Source organism: Conger conger, chromosome 10 (genome assembly GCF_963514075.1).
Source record: "Conger conger chromosome 10, fConCon1.1, whole genome shotgun sequence".
Lineage (NCBI taxonomy): Eukaryota > Metazoa > Chordata > Actinopteri > Anguilliformes > Congridae > Conger > Conger conger.
This window is the reverse complement of record NC_083769.1, coordinates 31,525,049-31,543,615: the sequence shown is the minus strand read 5'-3', so window position 1 is coordinate 31,543,615 and position 18,567 is coordinate 31,525,049. Positions and strand designations below refer to the sequence as shown.

The window sequence follows — 18,567 nt, the reverse complement described above, 5'->3', positions numbered from 1 at the left end:
AAGGGAGGGGAGGGGAGCGGAGAGGAGGTGGTAGAGGGTAGGAGACGATCCGGGCAGGGTGGAGAAAATAAACAGGCCTAGGTATGGTGCCATAATTCCAGCAACGAGTTTTAGCAAAGAAGCCAGGGCTTTTGCACCACCCAGCGATGGGTCTGACTGGGAAGTAGGGAAGCAGGGCACTCTGTAACATTAGCTTCCTGGCGCCTGCTCGTTCTGTGGATGTGACCCAGCCCCCCTGCCTTTTCTGTAGGGAGCGTGCAGGGAGCTGTCCTGCGTGACTCCTGCCTCCGCGCTCACACTGAATCTGTGAAGAACCCCAATAGGAGTGATCAGTGCCGGTCCACAGCCACACAGACCAGGCAGAACACGCACACCTGAAAATAATGCATTCAAATTGAAACACTAGCGATGACTCATTTCGTCTTATTTTCTGTTTCTTGGAATAGAAATGCTAAACATTACCTGTCAAGGGTAGAGAAAACCACGGATGGACAATAGGTTCTTTGTTGTGTTGTTTCTTAAATGCAGAACTTGGATAACTGCAATTAAGGTAGTTCAGCTGGGGGTAGTGAACAGAATCAGTGAATCGTGCTTCTCCCTGTTCCAGTAATGAAGCTAAATTATTAAATTGCTATATGTACGTACAATTTCTTGTAATTGTACATTTCCCCTAATTTTGCACAAAAAACATCCACCATGTTGATGGTCATAGCACTGGTAGACAGTGCATTGCATTTTAGTTTGTATTTGCCTCCTGCTTTTAAACACTGAACAGACAAAAATCTGACTGATGGATCTAATTTAAAAGCAGTAAGGCAGATGTTGTCCTTAACATTTTCCCAGTAAAATGTTATCAGCTAATCATTTTAACCTTTCACTAATCAGCTTGCTAGCACAACTGCAGACAATTCATCATTGTAATAGCTAACGGTGTTGATGTGAATTAACTTCCAAAGGCTGCAGTGAACAAATTAAGGCATTTTGTTTGATAGCAATTCTCACTGGCACTAGGCGATAGCCATATTGCTAGTTTGTGATCTTTTGACCTTGTAGCTAGCAAATGATCTTTTCATTGGTTAAAATTGCAAGAAAAAAAGAGAAAGAAAAATCTTGTCTAATATATAGTTAGCAATTTCTACAGCATTAATGTCTTAGAATGAAAATTCACTATATGATATGTTTGATAAGTTTAGATTTACAGAATTGTTTTACCATTATAGAGTAATCATAGAATTAAGGACAAACTTCCCTTCCCTAAATCCATATGTGAACTAGACCTGAGACCCTGAGATGGAACCAGTAAACATTTTATTCATCTCCAATATTAGTACAATTGATTCCTTACCCAGACTGTCAATAGTCAACTGAGAGGAAACAAATGTCAATAATAACATTTTCATTAAAAAATAAATGAATGAGTAAAACCGATGTTAGCCAACTCAAAGGTGAAACTATGATGGATCCAGTTCTGACAAGTAATGGATGATTTTGGACTCCTCTCTAAATGACTCTACCTGTTCCCTTTGCTCTAAGCGGTGGTGCTTACCCGTCGCATAGGGACAGTTTGAAGGCATGCCCCTTGTTTGTTTAAGCACAAAGAGGGAACTGGCCACACCTGCTCAAGGAGTGTGTGCTGTCGCTGGCCACACCTGACTGTGCGGCTCAGTTCCACATCCTGAGCTGACTGTGAGGGTCATCGGCCGAGTGTGACTACAGGCCATGGTGAGAGAGGGAGAGCGAGTGAGAGAGAGAGAGGGAGAGGGAGAGCGAGAGAGGGAGAGAGAGAGGGAGTGAGGGAGAGGGAGAGAGGGAGAGGGAGAGAGAGTGAGAGTGAGAGTGAGAGAGAGAGATAGAGAGAGAGAGAGGGACATAGGGAGTGCGAGGGAGAGAGAGGGAGAGAGAGAAAGAGAGAGAGAGAGGGAGAGAGTGAGAGAGAGAGGGAGTGCGAGGGAGAGAGAGTGAGAGAGGGAGAGAGAGAGGGAGAGGGAGAGCAAGTGCGAGGGAGAGAGAGAGGGAGAGAGTGAGGGAGAGCGAGTGAGAGAGAGGGAGAGAGAGTGAGAGAGAGAGAGAGGGAGAGAGAGAGGGAGTGCGAGGGAGAGGGAGAGAGTGAGGGAGAGAGAGAGAGGGAGAGGGAGAGAGCAAGTGCGAGTGAGAGAGAGGGAGAGGGAGAGAGCAAGTGCGAGTGAGGGAGAGGGAGAGGGAGAGAGAGGCGCAAGGCGCAAGGCCGGGCAATCACGGATGTTATCTGGGCTGATTACTCCGCACTTGACTTGACGGTTTTATACGCACGTCCTCTCTCTCTCTCTCTCTCCGCCATTTTCCCCTGCTGACTTCCCGAGTCCGGTGATTGAGGAAGCTGTCGTTTTTGTGTGGGGAGAGACATCACAATCAAGTGGATAGATGGGGTAATGACCTGGCCGCGACAAGCTTATTTCCCGCGGATGCTTGGCGGGTGACATGGCGGCTCTTTTAGTTTCCCCGCGGAGGGGCTCCCCCCGCAGCACAGGGCTCCGTATCCCTCCGCCCCTTTAGCTAATGACGCGGTGGGGACAGAGGGGCCCGAAGCGGCGTTACGCGCCCGTCAGGCCTCCTGCAGCGCTCCGCGGGAAAGGCTAGTGGCCTTACTTATTTATCTCTTTTTTGCAAATCGAGAGAGATGTTTGCTTTTGAAATGCGCTGGGTGGAAGCTGAGAACATCACAGACGCGGACGGGATTGACGTGTTTACTCGAATGCTCCCCCCCCCCCCCCCCCCCTCCCCAGTCACAAATTGAATGCTAACTCAGCGCTAGCGCTCGCGGCGGTGGCCCGGTGGCACATACGGCCCCGCCGTGTTAAAAGTCACGGAAAGTAGGCCAGAGAGAATGACGGCCTGACTTTGATCCGCGTCCCTCCGGAGCCGAGCGATCGAGGTCAACTGTGACACAAAATAAAAGGATAAGAATAGCGCCGGCTGCGTTATTTAACAGCGAGCGCGACGCGGCGCTCTGGGCTGTACCCGGGCCCTGTCCCGTCCCCGGGCCTCGGGTCCGATGACCGATTAAACTGGGTCCGCTCTCTGCGTGCGGCGGGCTAGCGCACACCGGCGCTGAGAGCGTGTGTGTTGTGGAAGGAATACCTCACAGATGAATGAGGGAGCTGGGGCTGGGCGGACGGTGAGCGGTTAGGCTGCGGTTACACTGAGAGGAATCCGGCTGCTGGGATCGTTCTCCTCTGTTTTCAGTCGTCAATAGTGGGGGCGGTGCAGAACAGCCCAGGGAAATGTGTAGAGCAAGGGGTCTCCAACCCTGGTCCTGGAGGGCTACTGGGTCTGCTGGTTTTTGTTTTCACCTTAAAATCAGCACCTGTTGAGACCCAGGTAACTGGGTGAGGTGAGTTAATTAATTGAATTAGAGCAGTTGATTATAGTTAATTGCAGGGTAAGAACGAAAACCAGCAGACCCAGTAGCTCTCCAGGACCAGGGTTGGAGACCACTGGTGTAGAGCTTATTTCAATTCATGTTTTGGGGCTATATTCACTGTCATGAATTCCTAAGTATCCATAAAATGAGCTTGTCTTATGTCGCGTGTCTGTTTTCTAGATTGTAGACATAATTATTGATAAATACCAGCAATCAGTGATACAAGATTTCTGCTGGATGTAATGAAAAACTTGCATGGTAATCATGGCTCTGAAACAGTGCTTTATTCCATTATTGTTGTGGGTTAAGGGCGCTGAAATAAGCGTCTGTGGTAGATATGGCTATAGAAATGAGACATGACTTAACAGTGTGTAGAATAATGTCATGGCTTTTGATGCAGACACAGGGAGAGAGCCCGGAGCGAGATCCAGTCTGTTCCTGTGATGGCACCCTGCTATGGCAGAGAGGGAAGGGATTCCATAGCGTTTCTTACACACCGTCAGAAACGGTACCTATAGGGGTACCATAGCTCAAAGTACACCCCTCTTACCCTTTACCCTTCTAGATTAGTATTATAAGGCACAAATATGACCCAGTGAGGGAACGTACCTTGGAAAGCAAAAACAGCCCACCTACTCTACCCCCTTTCCTGATAGTGCACGATAAAGGAAACGGCCTACTTGGTCACATGGGTACCCCTCACATCCTGTGGGTGGGTGCATTCTGCCTTTGTTGTTGTAACATGGATTTCAGATGCCCTTTGCCTTGGAACAGAAGGCAGAGTGAATGGGTTAATGCTTATAGCCATAGACCCCCTCAGACCTACTGCTGCACAACACTTCCATCTGTCGACGTGATTAAACAAATATTGAAATTAAAGAAATAAACGGCATTAGATTAAAGCTGGCCGATCATGTCTCATTGTCACCCCGCCAGTGGCAGTAAACAGTGTGACAGTGAAATTGGATGGAGGGTTTTGGCTGTTTGTGGAGGCGGTTCTGAGCCTGACATTTGTGTGGGGACGGCCAGGATTGGGTTATTCGAGGAAATAAATGGGAGAAGGAGAGAAAAAAAAAGTAATTGTGATAATCGTGCGATAACCTAATGGAAATACTATTAAAAATGCAGGGCCATTAACATATGACATTTCACAGTGTGTGTTGTGTTTGATTATGAGTGTGTTTGCCAAGTTCATCTGTGCGACTGCGGGGCCGGAGCCGCTGAGAGAGACTACACGGGGGAAGATAAAATCTGAAGGCCTCTTCAGATAAATCATAAGAGAGCACGCAGCTCTTACGCCTTCCCCCACCCCCCACCCCTGCAGCCTGCAGCCAGAGAGGGTGTGTGTGTGTGTGTGTGTGTGTGTGTGTGTGTGTGAATGGGAGATGTGTGATTCAGTGTGTGTGGGTGTGTGAATGAATGTGTGTGTGTGTGTGTGTGTGTTAATGTGAGAGTGTGTGATTCAGTGTCTGCATGCATCTGTGTGATTGTGTGTGTGTTTGTGCATGTGTGTGTGTGAGTGTGAATGTGAGTGTGTGATTCAGTGTGTGCGTGTGTGTGTGTGTGTGAGTGCGAATGTGAGAGTGTGTGTGTGTGTGTGTGAGTGTGAATGTGAGAGTGTGTGTGTGTATGAATGTGAGAGTGTTTCAGTGTGTGTGTTCATGACAGAGAGTGTGCATGTGTGTGTGTGCGTGTGTGAATGTGAGAGTGTGTGATTCAGTGTGTGTGTTTGTGTGCATGACAGAGAGAGTGTGTGTGTGTGTGTGTGTGTGTGTGTGAGTGTGAATGTGAATGTGAGTGTGTGATTCAGTGTGTGCGTGTGCGTGTGTGAATGTGAGAGTGTGTGATTCAGTGTGTGTGTGTGCGTGTGTGAATGTGAGAGTGTGTGATTCAGTGTGTGTGTGTGTGTGTGTGTGTGTGTGTGTGCGTGTGTGAATGTGAGAGTGTGTTTCAGTGTGTGTGTTTGTTCATGACAGAGAGTGTGCATGTGTGTGTGTGTGTGTGAGAGTGTGTGATTCAGTGTGTGTGTTTGTGTGCATGACAGAGAGAGAGTGTGTGTGTGTGTGTGTGTGTGTGTGTGTGTGTGTGTGTGTGTGTGCGTGTGTGTGTGTGTGTGTGTGTGGCGGGGGCGGTGTCGGTGGGTGGGGGTGGATTCAGTGCTGCCTACTTGTTGTGTCCTAATTTGCGCTGTTGAAGACGGCTTTCCACTGAGACGGGGCCAGAAGCTTGTTAATAATTAAATGCGCCCCCGCCCCCCCCCACACTCCACCGCTCACAAAAATAATAAGGGGGCTAAATTAATAATTACAAGCGAAAGCTCAGTTGTGAGAGAGATAGGTAACAATTTGTTTTGTTTACAGAAATGATCACCAGCTGTGACTTAACGCCTGTTGGCATGTTTATCATTGGTGTGTGTTTTGCTGTGAAGCTGCAATTAGATAGCAGAGGCTTGATCAGACTGCTGTCTGCAGCATTGCCTAATGAGACCGCAGTCTTGAGTGACTACCACCGCTAACTGTAGTAGCCTTTCTGCTGGGGAGAGCACAGGGGATAAAAGGTTTCAGGCATTACCTCTGTCCTCTTTCTACAGCACTGTCGGAGAAGTGTTTAGCAATTCTCTCAATCCCGCCCAAGGTCTGTTCCCCGTCTGCAGGATGAGGTGTGCTTTTTTAGAGACCTTCCCAGCTATCCCCAGCTATCTTCTGTTGTTTTATGGGCAGGAGGAGGGGGCTGTTTCAGAGAGGGTGTAAAGGTTGCTCCATAAATCTCCAAAATGCCCTGAAACTTGTACCCATGGGTATCAGCGTTTTTTTTACTGGGGGGGAATGAAACTCCCAATTGGGCTGTGGCGATAAGATAAGGGGTTGTAAAAAAGGGGCACGTCTGTGCTCATGTGTGCGCTTCAAATTTTTAAAGGTGGCTCGTAAGCACTGGATCACCTTGAACGGCCGGGCTAAAAGGTTTCAGTCACACAGGTTCAGGCTTTGACTGAAATACAGTGTGCTCTAATGCTGTCGGCCTTCGTTTGTTTGCAAGGGACAGGAATCATTTATCCTGGGCCACCAGAGGGAAGGGAGATCAGGTCCCATCAACCTGAGAGCCAACGGTTAGCACTGCCGGTGCCGGCGACAAGGCCTCCGGTCACATAATTACTAGAATGTTCTATAAAAGCTTCTATAAAAACTTTAAACTGTCCTACCCGTTCTCATAAATATGGCAGAATTCCCCAGCAGGTTCTGGGGATGTGGACCAGAAAGCACTCGTGTTCACACATACCTGTCGCACACGGCACAACACAAGCCCAATTAAACTTCTTATAATATCGAAGTATGAACCGTTTTCAACCCCATCGCAATCCTGCCAATCTTACACACTGGTGTAATTAGGCTGTTTCTGCATACTGCCTCTCTCCTCTAACACTGCATACTGCCTCTCTTCTTTAACACTGCATACTGCCTCTCTCCTCTAACACTGCATACTGCCTCTCTCCTCTAACACTGCATACTGCCTCTCTCCTCTAACACTGTGTACTGCCTCTCTCTAACACTGCATACTGCCTCTCACCTCTAACACTGCATACTGCCTCTCTCCTCTAACACCGCATACTGCCTCTCACCTCTAACACTGCATACTGCCTCTCTCCTCTAACACTGCATACTGCCTCTCTCCTCTAACACTGCATACTGCCTCTCTTCTCTGTGTAACACTAGCAGGCCTTGGTCTGCCTTAATAATAGCCCTGCATTGCCACTAACATCCACCCCCATCACCCCCCCCATACAGAGAGTGGGCTTTCACTGGAAGGAAATGAGATCAGATAAAGCTTCCTCCTGCTCTAGCCCATGACTCCAGTCCCACAGCCAGATAGCAGCAGTAATTGCAGTGCGGTTTTACACTTCGATTTGGGGCTGCAAAGTCTCAAAATGCTATTGGCAGGGGTGCACAGTCCTGACAGTCCGTCAAATAAATAGCATCACGTGACTTGCACACAAACGCCCAATATATAGTGATATTAAATATATTCACGCTCTTAAACAAACGAACTGCTGAGCCTGTCCTAAATATTATTGTAATGTTGGCATAGGCGTTCAGGAGATTTGTGGCTGTCAGTCCATTCCTCTGATAATCCATATAGAGGATGCTGGCTTTTGTCTGCATTGCATTTCTAGCCGTAACATGGTTGCATACTCGGATGAGAAAAGTTGTTAGTGCAGTTGAAATGATGCTGTGGTAAATGATATGTCTCTTACCCCAGCCCCGATATTTTATTACCGTGTAGGGTGTTCCGTCCCTGGCACATTCCCATTTCATTTTATATTCACATCCATGGTGCGCTCTCTTTTCCCCATTCTCTAACCCTCATTTCACCTTTTTATATCGCGCCCGGCCTTGGAAATATCGCCCAATTGAGATGATGAAGAGGGAAGTGGGGGTCTCAGCGTTTTCAGAGCATCGCTCCAGGGTCACGCTGCCCCAGCCTGACGAGGGCCGCCCAAAGTCTCCTCTGACTGTCCGTCTGTCCGTCCTGCGTGCCGTAGGTCTGTCCGACCCTGGGGGTGAAATGCGAAGTGTACCGGTATACTCGCAAATCACTTTGAAGGTTCCCGACGCAAGAGAGGCCCGACTCAGTACCTGTAGCCTCTGCCCCGTCAGCGGGCAGGAAGACACCTCCCCACACCTCTGTTCTCTGGGCAGCCCGCTACACCGAACAGCCCAGCACACAGGCCTTCGTGTTTTCTCCCCATACAAACTTGTCATCTTTTCCCTTTTAGCGTACACAAGAATCTGTGCGTTTTGTCAAGTGCCCAGCCCTCACTCTAAATCAAATCAAATCAAATTCAGATCCTTGTGTAGCATAACTGATACAGGGAAATGCGATTAAAAATGAAAATCTTGGAATAAGAAACATTTCCAAGTAGGTTTTTAAATTAAATATAGAAAATGAGGATCTGTACTGTTTTGTATCCTCATCTTGTCTCTGTAGTGTATAAATGTGATAAGGGGGAAGCAGGAAGGCTCGGTGCAGAGATTGATCGGCAGGGCTTCAGCTCCGGGAGACGTATGAGTGTTGGGTGCGTTGGGTGACAGGGTTCAGGGACAAGCCCGTGAGGAAGTTCAGGGATGAGGAAAAGGGGAGTCTGCAGCTCTCTGACACAAGGACGAGCCACTCTGCAGAAATGGTGGAGAAGCCACTGCGCTGTGTGCACTCAAAACAAAGCCCTCATAAACAGCAGTGGTAGTGCCCCGTCAACCTGACTTGTGGGGGGTTGGGGGAAGGGTGTGACAGAGTGTGTCTGTATGTCTGTGTGTGTGTGCGTGCCCGCGCCTGTGCGTGGGTCTGTATGTGTGTGTGTGTGTGTGTGTGTGTGTGTCTGTCTGTCTGTGTGTGCGTGCCCGCGCCTGTGCGTGGGTCTGTATGTGTGTGTGTGTGTGTGTGTGTCTGTCTGTGTGTGCGTGCCCGCGCCTGTGCGTGGGTCTGTATGTGTGTGTGTGTGTGTGTGTGTGTGTGTGTGTGCGTGTGTCTGTATGTCTGTCTGTCTGTGTGTGTGTGTGTGTGTGTCTGTATGTCTGTCTGTGTATGTGTGTGTGTGTGTATGTCTGTGTGTGTGTGTGTGTGTGTGTGTGTGTGAGTGTGTCTGTCTGTCTGTATGTATGTCTGTGTGTGTGTGTGTGTGTATGTCTGTCTGTCTGTATGTATGTGTGTGTGTGTGTGTGTGTATGTATGTGTGTGTGTGTGTGTGAGTGTATGTCTGTCTGTCTGTATGTATGTGTGTATGTATGTGTGTGTGTGTGTGTGTGTATGTATGTATGTGTGTGTGTGTGTGTGTATGTATGTGTGTGTGTGTGTGTGTGTGTGTGTGTGTGTGTGTGTATGTATGTGTGTGTGTGTGTATGTGTGTGTGTGTGTGTGTATGTCTGTGTGTGTGTGTGTGTGTGTGTATGTCTGTGTGTGTGTGTGTGTGTGTATGTCTGTGTGTGTGTGTGTGTGTGTGTGTGTGTGTGTGTGTGTGTGTATGTCTGTGTGTGTGTGTGTGTGTATGTCTGTGTGTGTGTGTGTGTGTGTGTGTGTATGTCTGTGTGTGTGTGTGTGTGTATGTCTGTGTGTGTGTGTGTGTGTGTGTGTGTCTGTCTGTGTGTGTGTGTGTGTGTGTGTGTGTGTATGTATGTCTGTGTATGTCTGTGTGTGTGTGTGTGTGTCTGTGTGTGTGTGGGTCTTTGTGTGGGGACCCAAGCGTGTTTGAATAAGAGTGAAAAGGAGTCCTTGGGCTGGGGAACGTGGCGTGTGCACAGTGCTGAGGGAGGCAGAGAGAGGCAGAGAGAGGCAGAGGGAGGCAGAGAGAGGCAGAGAGAGGCAGAGGGAGGCATAGGGAGGCTGAGAGAGGCAGAGGGAGGCAGAGGGAGGCAGAGAGAGGCAGAGAGAGGCAGAGGGAGGCAGAGGGAGGCAGAGAGAGGCAGAGAGAGGCAGAGAGAGGCAGAGGGAGGCATAGGGAGGCTGAGAAAAGCTGAGGGAGGTGGGGAGGGGCACGCAGGGTGGCAGTCTGCTCCCACTGGCTGGTACGGCCTCCATCTTGTGCAAGAGACAGCGTTTCACAAAAAGAGAGAACAAAGGTCACACTCACACACACAGCGCTGTTCTGAAGCCATTGTCACTTCATCCTAGAAGACGCTGCTAAAAACACCAGCCACCCGTTCCAACGTCGGCTGCTTTGCGCTATAACTTCAGCCTGTATTTAATGCCATTTTTCCCTCACGAAACTGGGGTTTCTCTCAGAAAATATAAATTTACAGCCTTAAAATTGCCGTCTATGATTTTTTATAGCAGGCAGTAAAGTGTTTATAATCTGCGATGTGCGGTGGGAGGTGTAGGCGGTTAGTGTCCTTGTAACGTCTGATGGTGTTAATGAGCCAGAGAGACCCAAAATAATGGGTCTGTATGGGCCCAGCTCCCTGTGGCCACTGTCTCTCTCAGGAGTGGCCTGTCTCTGCACTCTCTCAGTATCCGCCAGCCATGAGAATCCCTCACCCAGGAATCGCAGCTGGAGCGGCTGCCTCTCTCACCTCGTATTTGCATGCTAATGCATTTTGACCAGAAACGGCTCCGTCGTAGAGAAAATTGCAGATAATTTGCTTTGTATCTGAGCTATTAGACCCATATACCCGAGATACTGGAATATCTTCTGCCTAAAGACTGAACCATCCTGTAATCCACTAAAACACAAGCCTCGTCGGTATCCAGGAAGCTGGGAGTGGAGTCTTTGTGCGGGCCTTGACCAAATCACGGCTGGCTCTTGACTCCTCCTCCCCCTGCCCTGGTATTGATAACCAGCAGCCCCCCCCCCCCCCCCCTCACCCAATCCATCAGGGCCCAGCCCCACTGTGAGCCCAGCACACAGATCAGCAGTGACAAAGCCACACAACGCTCCACACAGACTGAGACCTGTGTCTCTCTCTGTCACCCTCCTGTGTCTCTCTCTGTCACCCTCCTGTGTCTCTCTCTGTTACCCTCCTGTGTCTCTCTCTCTGTCACCCTCCTGTGTCTCTCTCTGTCACCCTCCTGTGTCTCTCTCTCTCTGTCACCCTCCTGTGTGTCTCTCTCTCTGTCACCCTCCTGTGTCTCTCTCTCTCTGTCACCCTCCTGTGTCTCTCTCTCTCTGTCACCCTCCTGTGTCTCTCTCTCTGTCACCCCCCTGTGTCTCTATCTCTGTCACCCCCCTGTGTCTCTGTGTGGGAAGGAGCAGGCCCGTATCCCAGGACAACTCCTTTAATTGTGCTGCTTCCACTTCCACACTGGTCACATTAAAAAAAAAAAACACTGCGCAAATATAAAGTGTAAAAAGATAGGGTTGGTCTATGGGAAACAGGGGGTTAGGTTCCGAGCGCACAAAGCGACCTCCCCAAATGAGCCACTGTAGGTTTCATTACAAATTTCTAATGAAATTTGACCTTGCTGCTAACCTTAGCGACGTTGAGAATGAACTTGATATGATGATAGTGCTGATGTTGTTAATGTCAGGACCCCGAGGGTTCACCGTTAGCCGGCCCGTTTCACTCTCCCGTCTACAGTTACTACTCTTCACCAGTGACAAATCTTTTTTGAGACGTTCCTGCACTTTCTGTGAACTCATGTTGAGCGTGGCAGACAGTGGGGAAAACACGGGGGCCAGGCACCCAGGGCAGCGTGGCAGAGGGGTCCCACTGACTGACCACGACTGAGCTGTTCGGTTTGGGTCATATTTAACTTTTTTTACTTTTAGTAAAAGAGGAATGACGCAGGCTGTATATTTCATAACCTGTGACTAAACCAGGGAAATACGATTCTTGATTAATGTTTCTAGTCCTTCATCATCTGTATTTGCTTGGTCATTTAGCCTATATGGTTTCTTTGAATATAAGAAGATAAAGACAGAAAGTAATTGAGCGTGTCTGTTCAAAACAATTACTATCATTAATCTGCAACATGAAAACCTTGTTTCATCTTAGTTTTTCATAGATAAGCATGATTTATGCACACACGCTTTCATTGTAGTGGATTTCATTTAATATAACATCTAGGCTATATCACAAAACATAATGACAATTTAATTGTTAAAGGTGATCTAGCAAGAGTAACTATATATATATTGTTTATGTTGCTTGGAATTGACATAAAGATAATGTACATATTATGTAGATAGTGTAATGTATTGAGTATTTTTTTTTTTTGTTTCAGTCTTACTTTAAAATCCCAATAATGTACTGGATGTATTTGACCAGGCTAACAGTATCACTGGTGCTAATAAGGAAGCTGAACACCTGGGGAAATAGAAAGGCATACTGTGCGTAAAATGGAATAAAGGATCACAATTCATTGATTGCATGAATTCAATTGTAGGCCGCAGTATAAACCAACTGCAACCAATGTCATTTATTTTGTTGTTGTTGTTGTTTTTTACCCCTGCATGATTGTGTGTGTGTGCTTGATCTATGTGTGTGTATGTGCTGGATGTGAGAGTGTGTATGTGAATGTGTGTGTATGTACTGGGTGTAAGTTTGTTTCATGTACGTGTATATGTGTGTATGTACTAGATGTGAGTGTCTTTCATGTACGTGAATGTGTGTGTATGTACTGGATGTGAGAGTGTGTTTCATGTGTGTGAATGTGTGTGTATGCACTGGATGTGAGAATGTGTGTCATGTATGTGTATGTGTGTGTATGTACTGGGTATGAGAGTACGCATTGTGTCTGAATGGCTTAATAAAGCCATGCATGTGCATTTGAGTGAGTATAGGGGCACAAAATGATGAACAAATGTATATTCATGTATCAGTGAAAATAAAAATCCACTTGGAAAAAAAATAAAGAAGTAATAAACATCATCATTATCATTGGCTTGCCCTAAGAAAATGTCTTATCTTAGCATTTTGCATTTCTCAATAGAATAGTCTGTGCTGTTAGTTATGAGAGGCTGCGTTCGCTGGCTCTCCTGTGGCACATAGAGACTGTCCCCCTCCCTCCTCCCTCTGCTCTTCCTCCACTCCTCTCCCGCTCTTGTTCTCTCTGGACTGGCCCGTCCCTGGCAGTGAATCCTCGCATTACAGAGGAGCCCCTGTACACACGGGGCGGGCCGGGCCCTATCTCAGCATTACAGTACACTTACCGCCAGAGCTCTTATTCACAGCCTCAGTAATGAGCAGCAGAGCTGAATCTGAAATTCGCTGCAACACAGTGGAGTAATAAGCACCGTTGTGATAAAACGGCGCTATCATAAACGCACCGTTGTGATAGAACGGCACTATCATAAAGGTGTTGTCACACATGAGCATTGTACCGAGAGAGGGGGGTTGCGGGAGGCCTGTCAAAGATCGACACAACCGCGCTGCTCTTGTGACACCAGTCTGCGACACGCCCGTTTGCCTCGTCTGACAGGAAGCTGACGGGGTGCTTTAGAGGGCCGGTGAGTGCACAAAATGGAGGAGAAAGCTAGCTACCAGCACACCCCTCCCTAAACTGCTTCTGTCCTTTGTGTGAGGTTGCGGAAGGCAGTGAGATATCTGCGGGAGGGCTGGGAGACGGAGGAGCGGAGTGTGGAGCGGGCATTGTGAGCGGAGCGGTCCGAGGTCGTGTGTGGGCGCTGAATGGACCGGCTCTCTCTCCCTCTGCAGTCTGGCCCTTTGTGCGGAGACAGTGTGGGTGTGGGAGCGTGCCCATCTCCTCTCCTCCTCCTCGGCATTGTCTTTCACCTCTCAAGGCTGGAGCCGCGGCCACTCGGCTCTGCGTCAGCGCCACCCGTAGGGAGACAGCGGTACAGCCAGGAGCGTGTGGGAGAGAGTGAGACGGTGTGGGAGAGACACTGACAGTGCCTCAGAGTGTGACAGAATTCTTCTCTCCAGTACCTATCTCAGTACCTACTCAGCAGTTTAGGCCCGTTCTTTTACCACGGCCTAAACAAGAGCGATGAGAAGTCAGCCTTCTACTTATTAACACAAGTGCTGACTAAACCCCTCTGTCCACTAGGGTTACCCTGTTGACTAAACCCCTCTGTCCATAAGGGTTACCCTGTTGACTAAACCCCTCTGTCCACGAGGGTTACCCTGTTGACTAAAGCCCTCTGTCCATGAGGGTTACCCTGTTGACTAAACCCCTCTGTCCATGAGGGTTACCCTGTTGACTAAACCCCTCTGTCCATGAGGGTTACCCTGTTGACTAAACCCCTCTGTCCACGAGGGTTACCCTGTTGACTAAACCCCTCTGTCCATGAGGGTTACCCTGTTGACTAAACCCCTCTGTCCACGAGGGTTACCCTGTTGACTAAACCCCTCTGTCCATGAGGGTTACCCTGTTGACTAAACCCCTCTGTCCATGAGGGTTACCCTGTTGACTAAACCCCTCTGTCCATGAGGGTTACCCTGTTGACTAAACCCCTCTGTCCACGAGGGTTACCCTGTTGACTAAACCCCTCTGTCCATGAGGGTTACCCTGTTGACTAAACCCCTCTGTCCATGAGGGTTACCCTGTTGACTAAACCCCTCTGTCCATGAGGGTTACCCTGTTGACTAAACCCCTCTGTCCACGAGGGTTACCCTGTTGACTAAAGCCCTCTGTCCATGAGGGTTACCCTGTTGACTACACCCCTCTGTCCACGAGGGTTACCCTGTTGACTAAACCCCTCTGTCCATGAGGGTTACCCTGTTGACTAAACCCCTCTGTCCATGAGGGTTACCCTGTTGACTAAACCCCTCTGTCCACGGGGGTTACCCTGTTGACTAAACCCCTCTGTTCTTGAGGGTTACCCTGTTGACTAAACCCCTCTGTCCACGAGGGTTACCCTGTTGACTAAACCCCTCTGTCCATGAGGGTTACCCTGTTGACTAAACCCCTCTGTCCATGAGGGTTACCCTGTTGACTAAACTCGCTGAAAGAGGCAGTGTTTGGATATAAGAGACAGACCGAGGAAATGCACCGTAAAAAAATGAATTTCTTAAAGCTTGTTTTAAGGTAATGCTCGCTTGACAAGCTTGCTGGCAAATCTTCAACTGAGTCAAACTGTCTTACCTCATCGCCAATTCTTCGTCTTATTGAGCAAAAAAGATTTTAAGTCTCACTATAAAACTAAAATACGGACAGAGACAGTGTTTGGATGTGAGAGACAGCCATAGTATAAAAGTAAGTGTGTGATACAGCGTTTAGGTAAGAGAGACAGGCCGTGTTAGAGAGACTGTAACAGACATAGGTACGAGTGAGAGAGTCAGTGTGCAGTCGACATGACAGATTGTTCTCCACTGCGCTAATGGCTAGCCTCTGGGTTTTTACAGGGTTCTTACAGAAGAAATAAACCGAGATTATGGCTCAAAAATCATATCTGGGATAAAAGTAAAGGATGCTTCACTACTAGGCCATACATTCATGGTGTACGGTATGTAAGCCCAATCTGAAATGCTGTGTGTGTGTGTGTGTGTGTGTGTGTGTGTGTGTGTGTGTGTGTGTGTGTGTGTGTGTGTGTGTGCATTAATGCAAGTACATGTGTATAATAACATCTGTTTAGTACTCCATGAGATCAAAGAGGAAAATGGATAATGGGGTAATTGAATTACGTAAACCTCAGTAGATTGAATACATGACTTTGGCTAGTGTGGCTGCAGGGTTCTGGATGTTAGAACAGAATTCTTGTCCATCCAGTTTGCCTTCTCTGGGCTTTGTCAGTTAGGCAGAAGGAGAGGGCTGTCGGTGCTGAACAGGGGGGTAAAGAGCTGGAACTGCCATTCGCCATAACAATCTGGCTCTGTGATTACGGCAGTCTGGTGAGGGAACTGGAGGTTGTTTTTTCATGGGTGCATAATGCTGGTTATTCACATCTCTGCCAAGCTTCGATTGGATTCTGGTTTGCGTGCGCTGTGCGTGAATCGGCTGTTTACTCTCCGTACCTGGCATGCCTTTCCCTCAGGAGTCACTGTTTAAACGGGTCGTTTTGATGCCTTTCAAACGTCTGCTGGAGGATTTCACTTTCATGGTGCCGGTTGACTCGAAGAAGCGCTCGCTCTGAGCGAGTGACACAAAACACACCGATCTGTCGCTAGGAGGGCGGGAACTGGATTCGGTGTTCTTTTTCAAGCTGCGTCGGTTGACCCGACTCTTCCCCAAATGAAGGCGTCTGAGGGTGGGTGACTCCTCCGTGCGATGGAGGCTGGCTCACGGGGCAGCGCCGCTGCGTGAGGGAGGGCGAGAGCTCACCTAAGCGCTTCAGAAGGGTGCAGCTGCCCCTTTAACTGGCCCCCAAAAACCAAGCCGCGGGGAACACTGAGAGAAGCTTAATAAAGGGAATTAGTGCTAAATCACACTGCAGGCACCGTAAGCACAGACCCACGGAGTGTAATGAGTGAGAGAGGCTGAATATTAAACGTGATGAAATCCTAATGACATTCCTTGGAGGAGTGCGGACGCAAAATGTCAGTGACCTAGATTGAGATCACCTTCCTGCTGAATCTTTTATAGGGAACAAAAATTGGAGCAAATTTAATTTACTGTAGCCAGGAGCTGAATGGTGGGGGAATGGGGTAGGTCTGTGAGCGAGTGTGTGTGCGTGCGTGTGTGTGTGCGTGTGTGTGTGCAAGGGTGTGTGTTTGCGCACACGTTTATGTAGATGGGGAGGGCGGAGCGGTTTGGTGATGGCACTTCAGAGTCATATTTCTTTAACATGGGACTTTTTTTCCCTCACAATTGCTTTTCTTAACTGCTATGTGTTAATGCTAATAACCGCAGTTATATTTCTTGTTATTTTCTCATAATCCACCCCGCACGACAGACTCAGCGACAGGCTGTTGTCTGCCTATCTCGTTTGAACCCAGCAGTGTGCTAATGTGCGGTCTGGAAGGGAGGACTACAGGATGTAAACCATAAATTGAATCTCACAATTCCTGAAGCCCTGCACTGTGTGGAGGAATACATTTAGACTGCAGATATTTAACAAGTAGATTACAGCGGAGGAACTTTCCCAGGAGTGACTGGTGTGAGAGGCAAAGCCTCATTGTGAGATTCTGCAGCCGGTGTCAGAGCGACACACTTGTGCACCCATGAGACTCACACTGTTCAGATCAGACGGTGTAAAAATCAGTTACATGCCCGTTTCTTAGGCTCTGTAATAGGAACCGCGAACAAACATGTGTGTTCATCTTTTTTTCCCATTTTACTCTCCGTGTTATTTGTAGCCCGTGGGGCAGTAACACACATGTCCAGTGTACATACTGAGTGAGAGGTGAGGCTGATAGGGGCGCTGGAATGTACGTTCAAGACGGCAACCGTGCTGTCTGGAAACACGTCAGGCCATTAGCATTAGCATCCTCGCTCCAGTTGGGGGCAGTTCAGTGATGAAGCTCTCGGAGAGCAGTGGGCAGTAGCTCCAGTTGGGGGCAGTAGCTCCAGTTGGGGGCAGTTCAGTGATGAAGCTCTCAGAGAGCAGTAGGCAGTAGCTCCAGTTGGGGGCAGTTCAGTGACGAAGCTCTCAGAGAGCAGTAGGCAGTAGCTCCAGTTGGGGGCAGTTCAGTGATGAAGCTCTCACAGAGCAGTGGGCAGTAGCTCCAGTTGGGGCCAGTTCAGTGACGAAGCTTTCAGAGAGCAGCTGGACAGGAGCTTCGCAGCGGCCCCTGGAGACGAGGAGCCATGTTTTGGCCCTCTCGGGGCGGCCTGCTGACGGACGGCCCGCTAATGGAGCAGACAAACAGGTCAGCAGTGGAGCGTTTGGGCAGCAGTCACGCACGCGCTCCCTTCTTTAAGGGGGAAGGAGCTTACCTTCTATTTATAGAGCTCCCCCTTCGCCCGATCGACGGAGTGCGGGACGGCGCAACCCAACCTGATCCTCGTCCTTGGAGGTCCCGGGACACGGAAGACAAGCGCAAACGCGCTGAAGGTTTTGGGACCGATTTCAAGCGGCATCAGGTTCTCGGAAGCTTTGAGAGGTTGCATTAGCCTCCAAAACGCAGAGGCCTCTCAGGAACACGGCATCCATCGACACATTGGTATTTTTAATAACAGGAAATAAATGTGTCCTTTCAGGAGTTATGACCAGGAGAAACTCTGCACCTTTCTCCTGGACACTCGAGCCTGCGACTTCTTACAAGGAAGACCATCAAGCAGATCTGGTTGTGATGAATACACGATACATTTCAGCGGCATGCTATAGCTCTCTTCCTGATGCATCTCCGCACGCTTAGAGGGTTATTTCTGTTTATAGAACATGTCGTATCGGATGCATCCATTTCACTTACTGAAGAGTTAATGAAAAAGGAACAGAGAGGCAGAACATCAAGGTGGGACTTCTGAATGAAAGCTGTGTCCAGATCTCCATTCACTCATCTGGAAAGGTGATAATCTACGTGTTATATATGAAGAGGCGTGTTCCTTTAAGATACTAAGTGGTTTGGATGGCAGCTGAGTGAAAAAGGGCCCAAGAGGGCTTCCGTCTGTCAGCAGAGGTTTTGTTCCCACTCTGTGCCGTAATCTTACGTAGACATGCAAAGTTTGCAGGTCATGTGATGAAATCCCTGCTGCTTCATGCCTAATGCAAGGACGCTCAGGACCTCGTGACACCTGTCTGGCAGGATGTCGTAGTGATGGCTGTCCCCGTACCGCTAGCTAGCCAGTTCTGTCAACTCAAGACTGTCAGCTTACCGAATGTGACGGCATACCAACCCCCA

At 48.7% G+C, this 18,567-nt stretch overlaps 1 protein-coding gene across 2 annotated transcripts in view; it reads left to right on the top strand.

Annotated features, from left to right (window-relative positions):
• The window catches only part of nol4lb (nucleolar protein 4-like b), a 97,003-nt gene that overhangs the window by 51,664 nt on the left and 26,772 nt on the right, over nt 1–18,567 (top strand). The gene's annotated exons all lie outside the window — the stretch shown is intronic.